The following is a 9122-nucleotide window of genomic DNA, read 5'->3' on the forward strand; positions in this document are numbered from 1 at the left end:
ATACAATCCGAAAGAGCAACATAACACATATGTTATGTTAATAGGGACAGAAAAAAAAAAATAGGGACAGAAGTAGAATATTGGAGACCAGCTATAATTGTAAGAAATATTAATCATGCGTTAACTGTGATTGTTTTGTTCTGATTAAAGAAGGCACATTCTAACCTGGCTGTGAGTTGCATGTGGGACCTGGGAGCTCACCTGGAAATGCAGCCATCCTCTCCATCGGGGAGCTGCCTATTATGATGGAAAGATTAACAACCTTGTTGTAGAAATCCTTTGAAGACCCCTAGTTCTTTGCATACCTGCAGGCCTTTGCAAATCTCCAGCCTGCATTACCTGTAAATTGCCCATTTGGCATACCCTTTTGCCTACTTCCCATACAATCTTTGTCCTTCTACCCAATATAAGCTGCTGGCTTATTGTGAGGTGCAGAGCAGATTTTTGTGGATGACCTGCTGCTTTCCCATACTGCTGGCAGTATTGGAATAAATGCTCATATATGATTCAACCCTGTCTCTGCTTAATTGGCTTAAGTAGTGACAGGCAGTATGGACCCATTGATTGTCTGGTTACACTATGTTATTAAAAACTTTATTAAGCCGAAACCGGTTTGGCTCAGTGGATAGAGCGTCGGCCTGCGGACTGAAGGGTCCCGGGTTCGATTCCGGTCAAGGGCATGTACCTTGGTTGCGGGCACATCCCCAGTGGGAGCTGTGCAGGAGGCAGCTGATCGATGATTCTCTCTCATCGATGTTTCTAGCTCTCTATCCCTCTCTCTTCCTCTCTGTAAAATATCAATAAAATATATTAAAAAAAAACTTTATTAAATGTTCACCTGTGAGGAGATGTGCAATATATAGAATTATAAATCAGAATTGTTGTCCTCAGAAAGGGTACAATCTGATTTGGGCCACATGATTAATACACATAATTGAAACAATATAAAACAGTATGTAGCTAATCCTGATATCATATATAAAAGTTTTTCATGCTTGAATAGTTCTGCTGAGAGCTGGAAGTGTGAAGGAAGGTTTCATGAAGTAAGGATGATCTAAGTAGGTCTGTAGTCCAGTAGAAACTGTGAATTGATGTTTGATGTGCTGAAGATAACAGCAACAAAAAATGGTCACACTAGGGATTTAGACAGTGCCTTGAGGGCTACCTGGGACCTGTAGATAGTACTAATAATAGCTACCATTTATTGAGTACTTTGCCCTTGGCTATAAATCCTTAGGGACACTCCACAATGGGACAATTCATTGATATCTGTGTTAAGAAAATATATGACTCTATTCTGGGTAAAATGTCTTTCAAATCCTCAATCTGGGCATGTGCCCTGACTGGGAATCGAATCGTGACCTCCTGGTTCATAGGTTGACGCTCAATCACTGAGCCACGCCAGCCAGGCAAGCTATTTTTTAAAACATAGTTGGAGAGGTGGGTAGAGGTTGGTTGGGTGCAGGTAGCAGAATGTCACCAAAATAGAGTTGAAAAAGGCAATGAGACACAAATACAATATGAGTAGATGCAGAGAAGCAGCAACAGTTTATTTGTGAAGTGCCTGCAAAGTTCATTTTTAATACATGAGCATTAGCAATGGTTGTTAGATGGCCATATGAGCCTTTTAATGGGGAAGGAGATAGTACCATCAAGGGAAATTTCTTTTGGTTTTAATGAATATGACTTATTAGGAAGCTCTACTTTCTCAAGGTATACACCAAGGTTTCTCAACCTCAGCACTATTGACATTTGGGGCTGGAGAAATATTTGTTATGTGGCGTTGTAGTAAGATGTTTGGCAGCATCTCTGGCTTCTGCCCACTAGATGGCAATAATAACTTCCCCCTCCTCCCATGTATGGCAACCCAAAATATCTCCAAACACTGCCTTAAGGCCAAAATCACTCCTGGTTGAGAACCACTGCTTTATATGCAGGTTTTGTAGGGTAGGAATAAGTGGTTTACTGGTAAATATTTGACAGCTGACTCTCTTGGGGAAAAAGTCTTGGTTTGTACTGTTTGCCAATTACCGTGGTGTAAACACTCCCTTGGTGGCTTATTTCAAGCTACAAATGCCATTAACCTGCTTGCAAAACTCCTAAAGATTTAACAATCAACTTTAGCAAGCTGATAAAAGCCAGCTTCAGCACATTACAGAGCTGTATTTATAGTGCTGAGTGCACAGAGAATTACATCTCAGGTTCTCTGAGACTGCTGTGATCAAAGTGACCCCTGGGGCCGGGTCCTAGCAATGAGGAATGTGTCCAGAGCTACAGCTTTCACTGTGGACCTTACCATCTATTCTCAGTCTTTTTCTCTATCAAGTTCTAAGGAGATTTGCTTTCCTTGAAACTCCTCAGTAAAGCTGCTGGAGTTGAAGTCTGAGATGGAAACGCCTCTCTCATTCAGGCAGGACTGAGCCCAGGAGACTGTCTCTTTTCTCCTGGCCAGTCAAGCAGACAAACTGGGTTCAAGGCCTCTAGAGAAAGCCTCTGATAATGTAGACTCAAGGTCCTGGCAGATTTGTGCTCCTCTTACATTGTTATTAGGTAATAAGTCAACTGGGTTGAACTTCTGTAGTTTAAAATGGCCCAAAGAGTGCATCTAGGGTAGGGTACTTGTAGTACGGTTAAGATAGCTGTGTAGAATTTTGGGCAAGGGTCAATCAAATCTCTATGCAGTGAGGGGAAAATGGTGATTGACGCATGAATTCAGAGAGTAGACGTTTTAGAAGTAATTCTGAAGATCAATCCGTGTACTGATTTTCCCAAAGGTTCTTGAGAATCACACTGGGTCCAGGTAAATTCTCAGTTCTGAGTATGATGCCTTAGCCTTTATGACTGTGAAGTCTGCTAATATATGACACATTGTGTTATTATTAGACTGTTTACATATCTTGACTGGAAGGTATTGGAATTGATACTACTAAACAACATATAAATAAGTTTTTGATAAAATAGTACTATTACTTTAGCAGTGATGACAAGAAAACATAAAAATGGCAATTAGTTTTACACTAAAATATCAAGTAGGAGGAAAATCACCTATAAAATTATATCAGTTGCTATAAGATATAGAACTCACATAATAAAAGTAAAAGAACTACCATATAATCACAGATGTCTAGGACAATGCAACTCAGATCTGGATTCTTCTGATTTGGTTCTGACTTCTGGCATTTACCTTTACTTTGTGAATAGCAGTACCACAGTGTCATGTTCATTCATATGTAAACTTCTTTAAGACTTCAAAGGTTTCCATTTATCCTTTTAATTATGGCTCATTTATTTAACTATATTGACAAGAAAAGTAGAAAATAATTTTGAGGTAAATGTAGATACCTTGCAGTATATACTGATTTTTAAGTTTCCAACTTTTCCTCCCTCCCTCCCTCCTCTTCTTTTCTCCCTCTTTTGTCTCATTTGTTCACATAGATGTTTGAGTATCTACTCTGATACCCAGCTCTATGTTTGGTGTTAAGGTGATAGAGACTATGAGTGGATTTATTTTATTTTATTGTTGACAGTATTACAGATGTTCCTCAATTCCCCCTTAATCCTCTTCTCCCAGCCCCTGCCCCACCCCAGGCCTTTACCACACTGTTGTCTGTGTCCATTGATTACCCATATCCTATATAATCCTATATAATAAAAGGCTAATATACAAATCAACTGACCGGTGGAATAACCAGTCGCTATGATGTGCACTGACCACCAGGGGGCAGATGCTTAACACAGGAGTTGCCCCCTGGTGGTCAGTGCACTCCCACATTGGGGAGCGCTGCTCAGCCAGAAGCCAGGCTCACGGCTGGCGAATGCAGTGGCAGTGGCAGGAGCCTCTCCCACCTCCGCAGCAGTGCTAAGGATGTCCGACTGCGGGCTTAGGCCTAAGCCATCAGTAGGACATCCCCCAAGGGCTCCTGGACTGTGAGAGGGTGCAGGCCGGGCTGAGGGACCCCTCTCCCGAGTGCATGAATTTCATGCTCTGGGCCTCCAATATGTATATAAGTTCTTTGGTTAATCTCCTCCCATCTCCCCCCAGCCTCCTTTAAGATATGTCAGTCTGTTCCATGAGAGGCTTTGAGTGAATTTTATCCCCAACTTCATGAGTATGATAATCAAGACATGAGCACTAATTTGCAACACAAGAGGTGATGACAAACTGTCAGGGAAATCTGGGAAACTATAGAGAAAGTGGTACTTAACAGCCTGGCAGTTCCTCAAAGACTTAAACATAGTTACTATATGACCCAGCAATTCTATTGCTCCGTGTATACCCAAGGTAATCAAAAATATTTGTCCACACAAAAACTTGTACACAAATGTTCATAGCAGCATTATTCATAGTAGCCCCAAAATGGGAACAACTCAGATATATATATCAACTGATAAATGGGTAAATAAAATGTTATAACCATACAATGGAATATTATTTGGCAATAAAAAGGAATGTACCAACTCATGGTTCAACATGGATGAACCTTGAAAACATTATGCTAAGTGGAAAAAGCCAGTTAGAAGAAACACATATTATATGATTCCATGTATATGAAATGTATAGAATAGATAAATCTATAGAAACAGCAAGTAGCCTAGGTCTGGGGCTGGAGGAAGGAGGTGAGCAGAGTGATAGCTAAAGAGCTCCTTTGGGTATAATTAAAATGTTCTAAAATTTATCATGTTTACACAGCCCTGTGAACATACCAAAACCAATATATTTGTACACATTAAATGGATATTTTCAGTAATATGTAAGTTGTATCTTAATAAAACTATTTTATATTACATTAGTCATATACTTAAAAGTCTTGGAATAATGCGTGGCACATAGCAAGTACTATATGAGTTAGCTATTATTATTATTTACAATGAAAATTAAAACAAGAGAGCATTTTTCACTTTCCAGGTAGAGATTAAATAGTTCAGTAATACACAATAATGGCTAGAATGTCCACACTCAACTCTTCTACACTGTAGGTAGAAATGTAAATTTATGCATGTTCATTAGTGAACCTAGTGGATTTGCTTATGAAAATGGTAAATATTTATACTTTTTGAATTAATAATTTCAAAGAATTTTGTCTTTGCTCATTACAACATGGTTTATATTACCAAAAGGCCTAAATAACTATTAATCGATGTCTGGCTTAAAAAATGATGGCACAACCACAGAGGAGACTCTTGGATGGCTTAAAAAGAAAGAAAAAAGGGGCCCTCTGCATGAGCTCATCTCAAAGGCACATTATTAGGTGAAAAAAATAAATCGCACAACAGTGCTAATGGTATGCTGACATTACTGTAAATGTGTGGATGAATACTAGTACACATTTATGCTTGTAAATGCATAGACTTTTATAGGAAATACACAAGAAAGGAAACTTATTGCTCCTGGAGACACTAGAGAAGGATGTTTGTTTGCTTGCACACACTTTCGTACTGCTTGAAATTTTGTCTTTTATGGTTTTATTTTGGGCAAGAGTATATTTTTTAACAAAAGAGTTAATTAAAAGGAAGAGAAATATATGAGGTCAGCAAAAAGTCCGAGTTAAATAAAATTGTCCTCAATTTCCCTACCCAGTTAGATTTGGTCTAAGTAGACTAGATTATGGCAAGGAGGATGTGTGTGTGTGTGTGTGTGTGTGTGTGTACGCACACACATTCAAGTTTCATAATGACTAAAGCTAGTGAAAATTTAAAATAAAAAATACCCTTATTTTCCCCCCATTTAGCACTGGACCGTCTTTTACTCAGTGTTATTCATTCACCCAACAATTATTAACTAAGAACCTACTAACTTTTGCATGCTGTGGGAAGTAACCACAGAGGTGAGAAGAGCAATAGCTTCTTCCTTCATGGTTACATATAATTTGACAAAACAAACAAGAAAAACTCCAATAAAAATACAAGAGCTTAATGATTACTCAGGTCAATTGTTTCCGGCCTCTTCAAATGGCTTTTTTGAGATGTTACAGTGTCACCAGGAAGTCAGCAGGGGGCACTTCAAACATATCTGTGCTGGAGTCAGGCTCAGCTCATGGTCAGCCTCGGGCTTCGATGATTTGTCTGAGGTTATCTCCAAATGTGAAGCCCTCAGCAACATCCAGGCGTGGTACTGCATATTCAAGTCATCACCTAGGTCTCATAGACAGTCTCCTTCGATTTCCTGCATGCATTTAAGTTTTTAGTTGTGTGTGTGTGTGTGTGTGTGTGTGTGTGTGTGAAAAGGGGAAAGAAACTACTTATAAGTAAACATAGCTGATAAATCCAGTGGGTTATTTGTGGGACATTTTTTCAGCTTGTCTGAGCTGTCTTCTAGGGAAGGCCTGCATCCTTCCCCGCTCAGCCTGTGCAGCTCCCCTGTCAGCATCTGTCTCTCTGGTATGTTCTGACGTGTCCCCCTCACCAATACACCTTGTTCCAGCACAGGCCATGGCAATACATTGACATTTAAAAAAAAAATTCACTCTTTTTTTTTAAAAAAAGTCTTTTATTCCTCTTAACTTTACTTAGTCAATTTTTTAATGCTGATATTAAAGTATTTCTTTTTTTCTCTTTTTTGTTTATTTTCTTTTGTTTTTGGAAGAAAGAAGGGGGTGAATATTCCCAAACCAAGAAAACTAAAATCCTTAAAATATGCCTGGATTATTTAACACCATATTTTTTTTTTATCATTTGAAACAATTCTCTTCACACCCCACAATTCCTTCACCTCCAAATTAAAGACAGTAACCCTGATCCCTTTACTCAAACTTGGTGAAGGAAGGAGATAGGAACAAAGTGGCTAAATATAACATTTATTTGTATTTTAACTTTTCTAGACTATGACACCCAATGTTACCAATGGAGAACTATATTCTGTCTGGGTTAATTTTTCCTTGAACTGCTACTTGGTGTTTCTTCAAAGTAGCTTTGTTGGTAAGGAATCAAAGAAGAGGTCTGCAACACAAGCATCTCCACTGAACTGCCTGTAGGAACAGCTGCAGCCTCAGGCACCAGGTCCCAGAGCTATGACCTGGCCCTCATCCTCCCCTCACTGTCACATCCCCATCTCTGTCCAGATGCAGCCGTCACTCCTCCCGGTCAACATTTCAAGGCTGGGATATGGTTAGATAGCAGTGGAAAAGTCTTTTATGACAAAGTTTAGTGAACATCTTGGTTTTTTAAAATTAAAAGTCAGTAGATCTGAACATATTTTTTTATATGTGATTTTGTATTGGTAAATTTTATTTGTATTAGCCATACTTTTTTCTACATTTCATATAATTTTTGTGATAGATACCAGATCCACTTTAGAAGCACGGATGCTTTTATTTTTTTAAAAATATATTTTTATTAATTTCAGAGAGGAAGGGAAAAGAAAGAGATAGAAACATCCATGGTGAGAGAGAATCATTGATTGGCTGCCTCCTGCATGCCCCCCAAGCATGTGCTCTTGACAGGAATAGACCCGGGACCCTTCAGTCCGCAGGCTGATGCTCTATCCACTGAGCCAAACCAGCTAGGGCCTGATGCTCTTTAAGAGCCCAGACATTTCATCATAATTTAGCAAAAAAGCCACAAAATAAAATCTGTACTGAACCATGCATATACAAAAACCATCTTTCCAGACTTTTCTGCTTTGAATTACAGCAACATTAAAATCAAATACAAGATGTGTTCTTTCCTTCTTTTTTTTTTATATTTTATTGATTTTTTTACAGAGTGGAAGGGAGAGGGATAGAGAGTTAGAAACATCATCGATCAGCTGCCTCCTGCACACTCCCCACTGGGGATGTGCCCGCAACCAAGGTACATGCCCTTGACCGGAATCGAACCTGGGACCCTGCAGTCCGCAGGCCGACGCTCCATCCACTGAGCCAAACTGGTTAGGGCTGTGTTCTTTCCTTCTTTCTCAGGACCACCATACAAGAAAACACCATGATTTGTGGTTACTGCTATTTAATATTCCTTGCACTTTATCTTAGTAATATTACTAAGTTTGGGATGTTTTGGTAATGACTAAATGCAGAAAGGTAGGAAAAGTGCCCAGTGTGTGCATATAGCAGGCCTGTTATCTAAATAATAAATAGATAGATAGATTGATTGTTTGATTGATACACTTTCTCTACATGTGAAGTTCTGGATTTTTTGGTCATTTCTTTAGATATGCCCATTTAACTTGTTACATCATTTAAAACTTATACCAGGAACAAGTGTCCTACCATGTGTACTGGTTTGTTAAACGTTTATGAAAAGCTTAGCTTCTTTTAATCTGAAGCTTTTTAAGTCTGTTACAGGGGAAAAGTCAATTACGGAAAACGTGGAGCCTCGCGCTATAGGGGATCAAATAACCGGGCTGAGGTTTGGTGGAGGCGCCTGGCTACCGGCCTGGCAGCGGGAGCTTGGAGGTCATATGAGCCTCAGTACTAGAATTCTGGCACCTGGTCACCCAGAGAGCAGCCAATCAGGAGAGAGCGTTGCCGCCACACCCACCTGCCCACCGCTGGTCTCGGGATTAGAGCCAACCCATCGCTTTCCTAGCAAGCTGAGCTACTGAGTTAATTTTTCTTGGAAATCTCTGAAACCTTAATGGACATAGAGTGTAACACTATAGGCCACTCCAAAACCACTTTCATATTTAAAAAAAGAATTACTCAAAATCTTTAATTTTGTTACTTGTTAACCTGGAGAATCATTTTAAACACATATTATAAGCATCAGACTTCCCTTTAGCAATCTTCTTGTAGTTCTTTCAAAGGCACAGAAGAACAGATTGGTTTGGTTGTATTAGCAAATGATTAAAAAAATTAGGTGTGAAAATAGGCTTCATGAATATTCTATATAAGATAGTAGGCATTTGCACTTCCGTTTATATGTCATTTATGCCTGAGTACATGCAATACAGTTGTACTAATCTCGTGTCATTTTTTAAAATTCAAATTTACTATATAACTTTTGGAGGACTGCCACATCACAGTTATTCATCCCTTGCATGGTTGTTCTTTACTTTTAAAATTCTTCTAAAGTATTTAATTTTTGGCAGGTTTCAAAATTCCTCCACATACTTTGCAGGATAGAATGAATGTGTACAATATATTGGTTAATAATCTCAATACAAGACAATATATTGTGTTGTGCCATTT

Source organism: Plecotus auritus, assembly GCF_963455305.1.
Source record: "Plecotus auritus genome assembly, chromosome: 6".
Lineage (NCBI taxonomy): Eukaryota > Metazoa > Chordata > Mammalia > Chiroptera > Vespertilionidae > Plecotus > Plecotus auritus.